The sequence below is a fragment of the Rhinoderma darwinii genome, chromosome 2, assembly GCF_050947455.1.
Source record: "Rhinoderma darwinii isolate aRhiDar2 chromosome 2, aRhiDar2.hap1, whole genome shotgun sequence".
NCBI classification, from domain to species: Eukaryota; Metazoa; Chordata; class Amphibia; order Anura; family Rhinodermatidae; genus Rhinoderma; species Rhinoderma darwinii.
This window is the reverse complement of record NC_134688.1, coordinates 25897037-25910806: the sequence shown is the minus strand read 5'-3', so window position 1 is coordinate 25910806 and position 13770 is coordinate 25897037. Positions and strand designations below refer to the sequence as shown.

General features: G+C 43.5%; 1 long non-coding RNA gene across 1 annotated transcript; it reads left to right on the top strand.

Moving 5' to 3' along the window:
• The first annotated feature begins 8252 nt into the window (after nt 1-8252).
• LOC142740417 (uncharacterized) lies at nt 8253-12528 on the top strand. The gene is made up of 6 exons (XR_012880651.1): nt 8253-8476; nt 9786-9852; nt 10667-10731; nt 11175-11306; nt 12139-12205; nt 12404-12528. It is a non-coding gene; the product is annotated as an uncharacterized LOC142740417 (long non-coding RNA).
• Nucleotides 12529-13770: the final 1242 nt, after the last annotated feature.

Genomic DNA, 13770 nt, shown 5'->3' with positions numbered 1-13770 from the left:
TGGTCAGATGGGACATATTGCGAGGAACTGCCACGGCATAAGCAACCATGGAAAGCCCAGCGAAATGGCAATAGAAAATGGCCACGTCACAACAAAACGTGGGTTTAGACAAAATGGCTGAACAAGAGTCTCCTTACAGCCTTATGTGCTCCGCCACGTACTTAAGGGTCTAAATGACCGACCACAAATAGGGAGGAGTTTAGGTAGTTGGCCATAAATTGCTTGTTCAGTCTGGTGTTACGTCTGTAATGGTTGTTTATGGTCTGTTGTGTTTGTCCCCAGTTGTCCGTTTGTTTTCATTTGTGTTTTCATTTTGTGGTTCTTTCACATATTCTATTGTGGTATATCCCTGGTTATCAGTAATATGTATTTATACTATTTGGGTGTTGCCTGTATTTATAATGTATAATTAGAAAACCACTCCAGGAAAACAACTGCAGAATCAACCATTGGATAGTGGTGTATTTGCGCCCAATGTTTTAATTGCTCTCTATTAGGATAACGATGAAGTTGTTATTATACTGTGAACTCAGGTTGGGCGGTGCAAGCAGGTAACATAAGTTCACGGTGTAGTGTTTTATGTTATTCTGTGCACCTAGACCTGGGGGGTTCAGACAGGTAACACAACTTCATCTGAGGCCTAATGCGAGTGCAATTAAATACAGCGAATAACAGTATGGCTGATTCTTTTGTGTTTAACTGGAGTTAGGAAACTTTGGACAGGGGGAGGTAACCCTGGCATTACACCCATATCTTGATTTTAAGATAATGGGTTTGGTAAGACAGGGATATAGTTCAACAAACCTGAGAATTGTGAGGAACCACAAAAACAGTGCTTCATCCACAGCTCCCCTCGGATATCCTGACCTACACCAGTGTTGGGATACCGAGGGGTCCTGTGAAATGAAGGCCAACCCAATACCCTCTTCAAACTTAAAATACATAGGTCAAGGATATTGGTGCTGGTATCAAATACAGAACGTTCATATACTATCCACGCGACTAACTGCACCGAAAGAGGCATACTCCTCCCCGGAGCATACTGTACCCTTAATCCTGTATTAGGCGTTGATGTGGCGGATCAAAAGGAAAGAACTCCGGTGACACCTGAAAAAAGGCTCGACATCCGTCCAGACACCCCTGTGAGACTCCAGACGATTCCTCTTGGGTTTGGCATCGAACTAAGAAATCTCCTGCTAGACTTCAATGAGGAAGAGGATATCGTGGAGAAACTGAAAGATTCCCAACACCAAGCCACTATTCAGTTGGAACATGACACTAAAAAGATCACAGGAATTGTGAACAACCTTGACGCGGACGCGGAAGTGTCTTGGTGGGAGAGCTTGTTCGGATATAGTCCCAAGGCCACTTCCTTCTTCAACTTGCTCATCCACCCAGTGATAATCCTTCTCACTCTTGTGGCGATTATGTACGTTGGACTGTTCTGCGTGTACCGACGAATGAAAGGACTGGTTGACCAAATACAACGAGGTCAAGCAGAAAGCCACGAATACATTCGTAGACGGGGTCTAAGGACATAGTGATACAGTCCTGCGACCCAGAATTGTTTATTATTGTATGTGTATATATATATTTGTAAAGTGTAAATCTTAATCAATGGGTCGTACAAAATTTTCAAGGTGTACATATAGACATTCTAGGTGTTGATATGTGTCCGCAACATAGGCATACTCAGTGAGGACGTGCCCGTTCCACAGTGAGTGAGTATGTACATGGAGGCGGGCATATATTTACAGCCTGTAGTCACCCCATTTGCATGTGTACCTTGCACGTGTTTATGGAGGAGTAGTGTGAGATGCTGTTTGAGCATGAATCTCTATATGTACATATACCTATGGTTGGTGGGGGAATATTTTTGTATGTTTGGTTATTTTTCACTTTGTTTGTATGATTGGGTAGTGTGTAGGTACCCTTAGGGACAGGTAAGGTATTCACACACCCTTGTAGGTATTTGCCACCTCAACCTGAGAACTGGTATGGTCAATATGATGATGGATTGAATGTCAGAGGGGAAATGGAAGGCGATGCTCCACCCCACAGTAGATTCCTGGGTACCAAGACCTCACCTCCTCCTCGGGGATGATAACCTGCCATGATGAAGACCTGGATATCGGCCCACAAAGATTGTTTCGTCTTCAATCAAGATGCTGGGAAAAGTTGGAAAAGTAATGGATCACGTACAAAAGGTTGTTGAAAGGCGGACTAAGACATTCCAAGGCTGACCATATGAGGGCACAAGTAGTCTTACACGGGTCGGCATGCTAAAATTGGATCGGCCACTGGAAAGACCTGCTGACGCCACTTAAGAGGAAGAAACTCCAAGCAAGAAAGAACAAGAAATCTGCGGTTCATGGACTTTGAGGTTTTCAAATGAGCTTTGTTCGTTTGATGAGCTTTGAGGCTTCGTTCTATGGACTGTGAGTTTATTTCAACCCCGTTCTATGGACTATGAAGGTTTCTTCGTTCTATGGACTATGAAGGTTTCATTTCAACTTCGTCTGATGAGCTTCGAGGCTTCGTTCTATGGACTATGAAGGTTTCTTCGTTCTATGGACTATGAAGGTTTCATTTCAACTTCGTCTGATGAGCTACGAGGCTCCGTTCTATGGACTATGAAGGTTTCATTTCAACTTTGTCTGATGAGCTTCGAGGCTTCGTTCTATGGACTGTGAGTTTTATCTCAACTTCGTTCTATGGACTAAGAGATTTAATTTCATCTTCATTCTGTGAACTTTGAGGTTTTGTTTCTTTGGACACTAGACTCCAGAGTCAGAGGACTGGCGGGAAGGTGTCCTTGAGGAGATAGCTGATGTCGAATATCTAGGTCTAATAGTATACTTCCTTCCATCTCAGACCATTACCAGTAACCGGGGAGGTTGAGGGGGTAAATAGAACCCCACAAACACTTCCCCAAATTGCATTGTCGAGTCCCCGACAACAGGGGGATTGTAAAGGGAAGTGTCCATATGTATGTATATATGTATAGTTGTGACCCCATTTTAAAAACTACACCCCTTAAGACATTCATCTAGAGGTGTAGTGAGCCTTTTGACCCCACAGGTACTGTGTAAAAGATAATGCGCAGCAGATGGGGCAGAGTGAGATTTGCAATTTTCTATATATATATGGCATGTCCGTGCCCGATATATTGTGCCCAGCATGTGCCACTGGAGATATACACACCATAAGATGTAATGTGGGTTCTCCCGGGTACGGCAATACCCTACATGTGGCTGTTATTAGCTGCCTGGGCACACAGCAGGGCTCAGAAGGGAAAGATGAGGGGCATAAGCTGTGCGGAGTGTAGCAGGGTAAATAAAAAATTAAGGGATGTATGATAAATTCGAAAACAATCTTTCATACAGAGCCCTGGTTTTTCGGGACACGTGTCGCATTCGTATATTGTTTACCTCCTTATCCCCCTCTTTGAGCAGACTCTGCACCTCTTTTGACTTTTTCCCTTCTTGCCAGTTTGGGGAACTTCTCCTGGAAAGTGTTGCCCTGGTACGATGCGTGTGGCCTCGCTTCCAGAAGTACTGGATGCTCCCTATTCTTGGTCCTAAAGATTAGGTTCTTGATAATCACCTCTTGAAATTCCAGGAAAGTTCCCCTCTGGCCTGCACATCGACGTAACACATACGCATTGTACAATGCCATCTGTATGATGTGCACGGCCAGATTCTTATACCAAACCCTCGATTTCCACATGGCGCTGTAGGGCTTCAGAACTTGATCTGACAAGTCAACCCCTCCCATGTACCTATTGTAGTCCAGGATGCAGTCTGGTTTGGGGGTCTCTATACTGGTACCTCGTACAGGTACATGGGTACTGGTGTGGCCATGTATTGTTGTTAATACAAGGACATCTCTCTTGTCCTTGTACTTGACACACAATATGTTGCTGCTAGATTGTGCCTTGCTCTCACCCCTTCTGAGTGTTTGCCCAAGCAGAGTCTTAGGGAGGCCTCTCAGATTTTTTCTAGCAGTGCCGCATGCCGCAGGACTTCTGGAAGCGAGGCACTTGAAGAGTGGGACGCTGGTATAAAAATTATCCAAGTAGAGGTGGTAACCCTGGTCCAGCAGTGGGTGCACCAAATCCCACACAATTTTTGCATTAATTCCCAGTAAGGGGGGGCATTCTGGGGGCTGAATACTGCTGTCCTTCCCTTCATACATCCTAAATTTGTAGGTATACCCTGATGCACTCTCGCACAACTTATACATCTTTACGCCATACCTTGCCCTCTTACTCGGCAGGTACTGGCGGAATTGAAGCCTCCCTTTAAAATGTACCAGGGACTCATCAATAGAAATACACTTCTCGGGGGTGTATGCTTGGGCAAACCGAGCAATGAAATGGTCTAATAGGGGTCTCAGTTTGTACAAACGGTCAAAACTGGGGTCATCTCGGGGTGGGCACTGCTCATTATCCTTATAATTTAAGAAGCGAAATATTGCCTCATAATGCATCCTGGACATGGCCATACGGTACATTGGGGGTATGGTATAAGATGTCCATGCTCCAGTAGGTCCTAATGGATGGCTTTTTCAGAAGCCCCATGTTCAAGTGAAGTCCCCAGATCTTGCCCAACTCTGCTACATCTACAGGGGTACACCTGTAGGATTGGGCATAAAATGATGTAGGGTTCTTAGTAATATACTGTTGGACATATAAATTTGTCTGGGAGACCATAAGATCTATAAAGTCATCAGTGAAGAAGAACTTGAAAAAGCTCATTTCACTGAGCCCTGCCGTATTAAATTTTAACTCTGGGATTTTGGGCTCATAAATGTCTGGTGTGGGGGTCCAAATGGGGGCTTGAACTGCGGCGGGGTTATTTCGCTCGGGGGTTTCAACTGCACTGGTGGTCAAGGGGCATCTCCTAGGAGGTTCCTCTTCTTCATCACTGGATGAGGAGGTGGATAAATAAAACAGAGTCTCACGATCCGACGACTCTGTGTCGGAGGCAAGAAATGAATATGCCTCTTCGGCACTAAATGTCCGTTGGGACATGTTTGATTGCTTTCCTAACTAGGATCAATAGGCTGCTACCTAAACCAGCTCAAAAAATTGGTGTTTTTATAGAACGAGTGGGCTTCCCTGAGACTAAACCTAACAAGGGCGAGGGTTCCTAACACTAAACCTAACTAGATTTTATTTGAACTTCCCTGAGACTAAATCTAACTACGGCGACTATTCTCTGACACTAAACCTAACTAGATTATTCTGAGCTTCCCTAACACTAAACCTAACTACGGTGACGGGTGCCTGACACTAAACCTATCTAGATTATTCTGAGCTTCCCGGACGCTAAACCTAACTACTGTGATGGCCCCTAACGCTAGATCTAACTATGGTGATGGATTCCTGACGCTATACCTAACTATGCTTTTTGACGGTTCCCTGACACTAACTAACACTAATACTAAACTAACTAGATAAATTGTCTAAATTAACAGGTTTTTTTTTCGTTTTTTTTTTTTATATATATATTTTTATTTTATTTGTTTTATAAAGAAAAAAATAATCCCCAGGGACCAAGAAATTGGTCCTGAAGACTAAGAAGTGGTCAGTGATAGGAGATCACTGACCAAAAATGTGGGGCGAACACAAGGAGGAAGGGTAAAGGACTGGGTAGTGGATTGGGGAGGTGGGAAGCAGAAAAAAGTTGTCTTTTTTTCACTTTTTTTCACTCTTTTTCTTCTCTCCCTCTACTCACAACCGCTCTGAACGCCTCGCTATCTCCATCTCAGGGCGGGTGCGGCAGGATGTGATGTCAGGGAGAGGAAGTGAAGAGACCGATCGCCACTATTGGACAGTTACTCACTGACTGACCAATAGTGGCGATTGTGGAGGCGGGACCATCGCAATAGGTCCCGGCATATTGAGCTGTGATAGCCTGCTGTCGGAAACAGCAGCTGTCACAGCTCGTGCACGCGCCGGTGGAAAATGGCGATGCATTTTCCCTGCAACATAATATTCCGTCGCTGAGCGCGAACGGGGCGGTCAGCGCGACGGAATATTACGATGCTGAGCTCGAAGGGGTTAAATACATTGAATACACAGTGTCAAGAAACTTTAATTTCACTTTTTCAATGGTTTTCAGTGACTTAAGTGATAAATTATCACGCTGCAGCAAGTTATCAGAGTCAGGATAAGGATTGCTATATCTGTACATGACTCCAAACAAAGAAACAAGAAGTTCATCTGCTCACCCAGGCCGTCCATGTGTCCAATAAACTCTCGGTGGGCGGATAATTGTCCGGTAACTTTATCCATTAAAATGGAGACGATCCAGAACTTAGGCTACATTCACACGACAGTGAAAAAAAATGGCCATTAAAAACTGATCAACTGTCAGTTTTTCATGGCCGTTTTGCATCATTGTGTCTGCAAATTTTTATACACTTCCAGTCCGTCTGTCCGTTTTTAATGGCCGTTTGACATCCATTTTGCATCCGTTTTTCATGGCCGTTAAAAAAACTGACGAATTTCATTTGTCTGGCTTCTTTTGTCCCAACCCCCTGAAAACACCCAAACAAAGGTCATTGACATGATTGTTTCACAGCCCCCCTGTAGATGATGCCACACAGCCCCCCTGTAGATGATGGCACACGGACCCCCTGTATATGATGGCACACAGCCCCCCTGTAGATGATGCCACACAGCCCCCCTGTAGATGATGGCATACGGACCCCCTGCATATGATGCCACACAGACCCACTGTAGATGATGAAACACAGACCCCCTGTAGATGATGAAACACAGACCCCCTGTAGATGATGGCACACAGAACCACTGAAGATGATGTCACACAGACCCCCTTTAGATGATGGCACACAGCCCCCCTGTAGATGATGGCACATAGCCCCCCTGTAGATGATGGCACACAGCCCCCCTGTAGATGATGGCACATAGCCCCCCTGTAGATGATGGCACACCACCCCATGTAGATGATGGCACACAGCCCCCTTGTAGACGATGGCACACAGCCCCCCTGTAGATGATGACACAGACACCTCTCCAGAGAAAGCACCACACCCCCCCTCCCTGTGGTAATTACCCGGGACTCTCTCTGTAAATTCAGGACCGTGCCGAAAAATTTGCTACAGTAGACAACAATGTCCCCTGTACTAGCGCCATGCTACCATAGTAGTGAGCGCAACAATATCCGTAATTTTTGTCCGCCTGAATGCCCTACATACTCACCGATGCATGACCGTCTACGTCACGAGTGATCTCTAGTCTCACTGGTTCTGCGAAGGCGACGCGAGGACGTCATCTCGTCACCTTCGCAGAAGACATGAGACTAGAGACCACACCTGTAGAGGGCGGCGCTGCATCGGTGAGTATGTGTCATTGCGCCGCCGATTACCAGCAAGGGAGCCAATAGTTCCCTTGGCTCTTGAATCCCCAAATCACAGAACCGTTTTTAACGTCTGTTACATGTATTGACGGCCGTTAAAAATTGATCCATTGACTTCTATGGGCGCCGTCTGGCCGTGAAAGCGGCCAAAAATAGGACATGTTCTATTTTTTGACGGCCAATATTCACGGGTGGTTAAAAAAAGGCCGTGTGAATATACCCATAGAGCATCATTGTTCTGAAAGCGGACGTTTTTTACTGTTGTGTGAATGTAGCCTAAAACGAAATTCAATAAAATGTATCCTTTATTAGTTCAGATGTTGCCGTCTTTACCTTGACTTTTAACGCATTAAATAAACAATCCCTTATCTTGACTTTTTCAATGGCTTTTGTTGTGTGATATCACGCTGCAACAAATGATATTTTATTTCACATATAGCGAAAAGTAGTAATCCAAAAATAGGTTTTTAACGTTTCGGTCTATACATTCAACCTTCTTTAGACACGGATATGCGGCGCTTGTGACCTCGGTCGCTGTTGGGTAATGGCGCCATTATTTTTGGATTACTACTTTTCGCTATATGTGAAATCAAATATCAATTATTGCATAATACCTTGGAGTGCTGAGTTCCCATTTTTTACACATTGGCGTGGAAGCCTACTCACGCACACTTGAAACGCGGAGTGCTGCGGGATCAAGAAAGTATCACGCTGCAACAAGTTATCAGAGTCAAGTTAAAGATGGCTACATCTGTATTACAGTATAAAATCCATCTAGTAACAGATTACACGTTTCATACATTACATGTTCTTAGTCATAGCCCCTATAACCACACATGTATCTTTCTTCCATGTTTATAAACAGCAGTCCCATGTAACGCCTATATCCAGTGTATGCACAGACAGTCTATCCAGGCAGTAGGAGATAATTAGATGATGTAACAGATACTGCAGCCGCTTATGATGTCACTGATGATGTCATAGACAGTACTAGCCGTTAGGTTCTATGTGCAGCTGGATTACATATTGTTTACAATTTCTGCCAATGACGTCTGGACCGGGACTGTGATTGACTGTGTGATTGACAGGTAAGATGCAGCATTTTATCATGAATTCTACATGTTACTGGACACATGAAATATATACGCTCTAGAATTCTCATATAAGGCCAGATTCACACTGGACATTACTGCAGCAATTTCTAACCACACCATCACCTCACCACAACTATATGATTGTAGAAGGATTTCTTTCTGGTGATTGTCGGGGGTTGTTTTTTTTTTTTAGACAAACAGTTCAAGTTCCAGTAAAATGTTTCTATTAATGCAAGTAACAACTGAACATTTTACATTCAGATTTCAATGTTTCATATTTTCTCATTAAAGTTACAACTCAGTACAACAGAGTATGTTCACACAGCCAATTTTCAGCCGTTTTCCTGGCCGTAAACACCCCGAAAAACAGCCGAAAATACGGAGGCTGGACGCCTCCAAACATCTGCCCATTGATTTCAATGGGAAAAACTTTTTTTTTTTTCCGATGGTGCATTTTACGTGGGCGTTTGATAAAGCGGCGCATAAAAAACACCCTGTAAAAAGAAGTGCATTTCACTCCTTCGGCCGTTTTTGGAGCCGTTTTTCATTGTCTCAATAGAAAAACAGCTCCAAGAACGTTGGTAAAAACGCCTCAAAAAATGTTTGTGGTTTAAAAAATGGCTGAAAATCAGAGGCTGTTTTCCCTTGAAAAGAGCTCTGTATTTTAGAGACGTTTTTTAGTTAAGTGTGTGAACATACCCTTACCATTGTCTGAGAATTGCAGCTGTCAGTAATGTGGAATGTGACTTCTCAGTCGTTTTCAATATGATGTCTAATTTAATTTAATTAAATAGTCTTAAAAAGCTACCGTATATTATCCTAATAAGGCTCAGCAGTAGCCAGGGCCGGCCTTAGGGGTGTGCGACCTGTGCCATTACATAGGGCGCATCCCTCCAGCAGGTGGAACGGGGCGCTGCGCTGGCTCCCTTCCACTGCTTGTGTTTTAGAAGCGGCCGGGCAACTCAGCAGCTGCCTTTCCGCCTGGGTGCTTCTCTCACTGACATCGCGTTTCTAGCAGCGAAAATCGGGATTCCTCTAGGAGATGGGGGCATTGGGGATTGGCATTTGTAAATTGCCCACATTGTGACCCCCCCCTAATATCAGTCATGGACACCTGGGCCTGGGTGTGACTGCAACCTCTTCACCCCTATAATTATGTTCCCTGGGTTTACACTAACATTACAAAATGTTTTCAATGTCTGACTCGTCCTGTGATAGAAAATGAAAGGTGTGAAAGTAAATATATTATTATTCATTCTAGATATGGGGTTATTTTATGTTTATTCCATTATGTATTTTACAGACATTTATGACATCTGAATATGTGGCACCAGTGACAGCCGACATGCTAGGACATACACTGTATATATGTAAGTATTATAGCAAATGACAACCTATAGAAATTCTATAATCTGATGTCATCCAGAATGTTCCTATAGAGACACATGACAAGACTGTGGGAACAAATTCCCCAATGTTGTTCATCCAGGGCCTGTCTTAGGGGTGTGCGACCTGTGCGGTTACACTGGGTGCATCACCTGTCACTAATGAATGGGGCGCCACTGGTCTTGATGTCTGGGGCACCCATTGCTTGAACACTCAATCCCACTCTTCATGTAAAAAAAGTAAAGGGCACTGCTCAGGAAGCAGATACAATTCCTTGATAATGGATTACATTACAGTGTGGCAGACAATACTTGTCTGGCAGTGTTATTTGGGCACTGTATGATTGCAGTATTTGAGTACTATATTCTACGCCATAAAGCTGAATTCAGACGCTGCAGATTTGCTGCGCGGCAAAATTCACAAGTGTTACAGGTGAATAGTTACAGTCTCAAAAACTCATCCACATGTAGCAAAAGTAAACGCTGGGAATTTTGCTGCAGCTTTATATTATTATTATTATAGAAATGCTCCATAAAGAAGATATTATGGTATTAGTAATATATAAGGGACTTGTTATTTATGTCATTTCCTAATACACATTTGGCTTATGGGGGAGCACACAGCGCACACAGTGTCTACATTACCAGTACTGCAGTCTGTGCGCCACCATACAGGTCCGTCCACATGAAGTTGCTGTGTACATGAGCCCTAATGTACATTTCCTTCATTGTTGGGTGGTCTATACTGAGCACACGTCTGTCTGGAGAAATAAAACGACACAATTATTGTTTTTTCCAGAACACCTTAAGATCGGCTGCCTGCTGCCAGGGGGACTCTCTGAAGCAATATTTCATCTATGCAAGGTGCGTCTCTTATTAGTTACTATATGCAGTATCCACCAATACCCTCCACAGTTAGAATGACACTTTTTGTATGTCCTGGCTCAGAATGCCCCTTTTGTATGGCCCCACAGTAATGAAGCCCCCTTTTCTAAGCCCCGACTCAGTCCTTTTATCCCCCAAATTAATAGTGCCCCCTTTGCTCCTATAAAATAAAAAATTATACTCACCTAATAGACCAACCGGGTCAGACATTTCGCTTCCTCCCTGCGCCGTTATTGTTTGTCCAATTTCAGGGGCGTATGGAGCCCCAGAGCTGTGGGCCACCCCAAATCCCTGGACCCCAGCCGGTCATCCTATTTACCCCTTTGGTAATTTTACACTGGTTGGGGACTGGACTCTGTTCTAGATAGAAATGTTGCCATTGATTGAGATTTGTCCTAATACATTGTCTTTCTTTCTCCTAGAATTAATTCCTCATAAGAGTTAATGATAACCACACGTCCCAGGAGGGCAGATCAAAGATTAAGCAGAGCCCTCCACCTCACATCACATAACGTTCTACATTCAGTCGGATTTATTCAGTAGGAGAGTCCAAGGTCAGTGTATTTTATTAACTGCATCTCTAAATGATCACATAGTGTGCATTACTGGTCAATACTGAAGAGGGCACTACCACCATAGATGGCCTGGGCACCCTCAACTTATACTGCCGATCCGGCATTTAGGGCCCAAACCTATAATATAAAAAAACAGAAAGATACAATCCCTAGTTTATTGACTGGGTGATGTTATTTGGGCACTGTATGATTAAATTATTTGGACACTACATGGTGCATCATAAGGGGGAGGACGTCACAGATACTGCACATGTCACCAATAAACCTAAGGCCGGCCCTGGATGTGACACAATAGCTGCCACGTGACATGCCATCCACACGGACATGACCGCTGTGGCCTAGCAACTAAAGACAACAGAACCACCAGCGCAGGAGCCACAGGGAATTTAAAAAATGAGTAGGGACAATTTGTTATTTTTAGCCATATGCGGCTTAGACTAAGGTTTATGAAACAGTCAGAAAACCCCTTTAATAATTATTTTGTCTGTTGAATCCAGAAATCCAATTTACCATTTTCTACTCTCTCTACTCCAGTCCAAAAGACTCCACAAAAGACAAATTAGAAGTTTTCCATTAAGGATAAGATTATATAGAAGAATAACAATAAGCTCCTGGTCCCTGATACAAAATCTATACCAGGGTCCTCCAACTATTATGTGCCATTATACTGCTGGTGTTATTTGTGTGGCAGAGGGGCATTGGACTCGCCCTGGGATAGAAAATGAAATGTGTGAAAGTAAATATATTATTATTCATTATAGATATGGGGTTATTTTATATATGTGCATTAAACCCATTATGTATTTTACAGACATTTATAACATCTGAATATGTGGCACCAGTGACAGCCGACATGCTAGAAGATCCACTGTATATATGTAAGTATTATAGCAAATAACAACCTATAGAAATTCTATAATGTGATGTCATCCAGAATGTTCCTATAGAGACACATGACAAGACTGTGGGAACAATCTCCCTGATGTTTTCAATAGGCTGAACATATATTTGTTGATATGATGAACCATACTAAGCGCACGTCATAATATCTTCACAGTTTATACTTTTTGTTCCAGAATTTCTTGAGATCGGCTGCCTGCTGCCAGGGGGACTCTCTGAAGTAATATTTCATCTATATGCGGTATGTCCATCATTAGTTACTATATACAGTATCCACCAGTAGCTCTGTACATTGAAAAAGTAATGAGCGGGCAAAATGCCAAGAAAGGCGTAGCAGTGGGGAACCTTGGATAGTTGGTAGGAATAGGCATAATGTAAGTTAGGGGTATCTTTGTCCAAAATGCTGGCCACATGGCTCGGTTTGGGACTGAACGTAGGTGTAAGGTAATTGGGTGAGGGAGTGTAGGGGGATTTTAGACAGCTTTGGTCTGCCAAGAACATTTGCGATGTGTCAAGGCCTGGATGCAATAGACAAGGACTTAAAGGGAATGTGTTGCCAGCAAAACATGTTTGTTTTTTTTTTAGTTAAACAATTAGTGTGTAGGTGATTAAACATTGTTCTAATTTTTTTTTTTTTTTCACGAGTCAGGAAATATTATAAATTGGATTCAATTTATAATATTTCCCAGCACTGGTCACTAGATGGAGCCATTCCCAAAATTGCAGCATTGCATGTGGTAAAGCAACCACATTGCTTTATGCTGCAAAATTGGGTAAAAATCCCTCGCTCTAGTAAGCTTTCAGAATCCCCCCTCCTTTATCCTGGCTAGTGCCGGGATAAAAGAGGGGTTTGAACGGTCTAACCTCCTACACTGTGTGTCGCCATTTTTTGAGCTAACACACAGTGTAGAAGGTTTACATACAGTAGTAAACACACTGAAACACGAACATACATAGAAATAACTTACCTGCTCCAGTCGCTGCCGCTCCCTCCGGTCCATCCGCTCCGTCTGCTGCTGCTGCTCCATGTGCACAAGTCCGGAAGCCGCGACCGGAAGTAGTAAGCTTACTGTCCGGCCGCGACTTCCGGTCCACAGGAAAATGGCGCCGGACGGCGCGCATTTCAAATTGAACTGTGTGGGAGCGGCTGGGACTGGAGCTGCCGTATTCCATGTCTGTATGTGTCGTTAATCGACACATACAGAAATGGAAAAAAAAATGGCAGCCCCCATAGGGAAGAAAAAGTGTAAAAATAAAAAAAAGTAACACACAAACACACAAATTAATCCAAACGTTTTTAATAAAGCACTAACATCTTTAACATATTAAACAAAAAATCTTGGTGACACTGTTCCTTTAAGTGAGTTTCATTACACAGTCATAATCTGCAGGCATAGGTGATAATGGACACTGGCAGAATGTTTTTATATTTACAGCACTCAAGCGGAAAGCAATGGAAGGTGCCAGGATATTGCCACGTATAGAGCCCCCACAAGTCATGCAGCACAAGGACCTGGACTTGGGGTGTACTGGATTGTTTGGA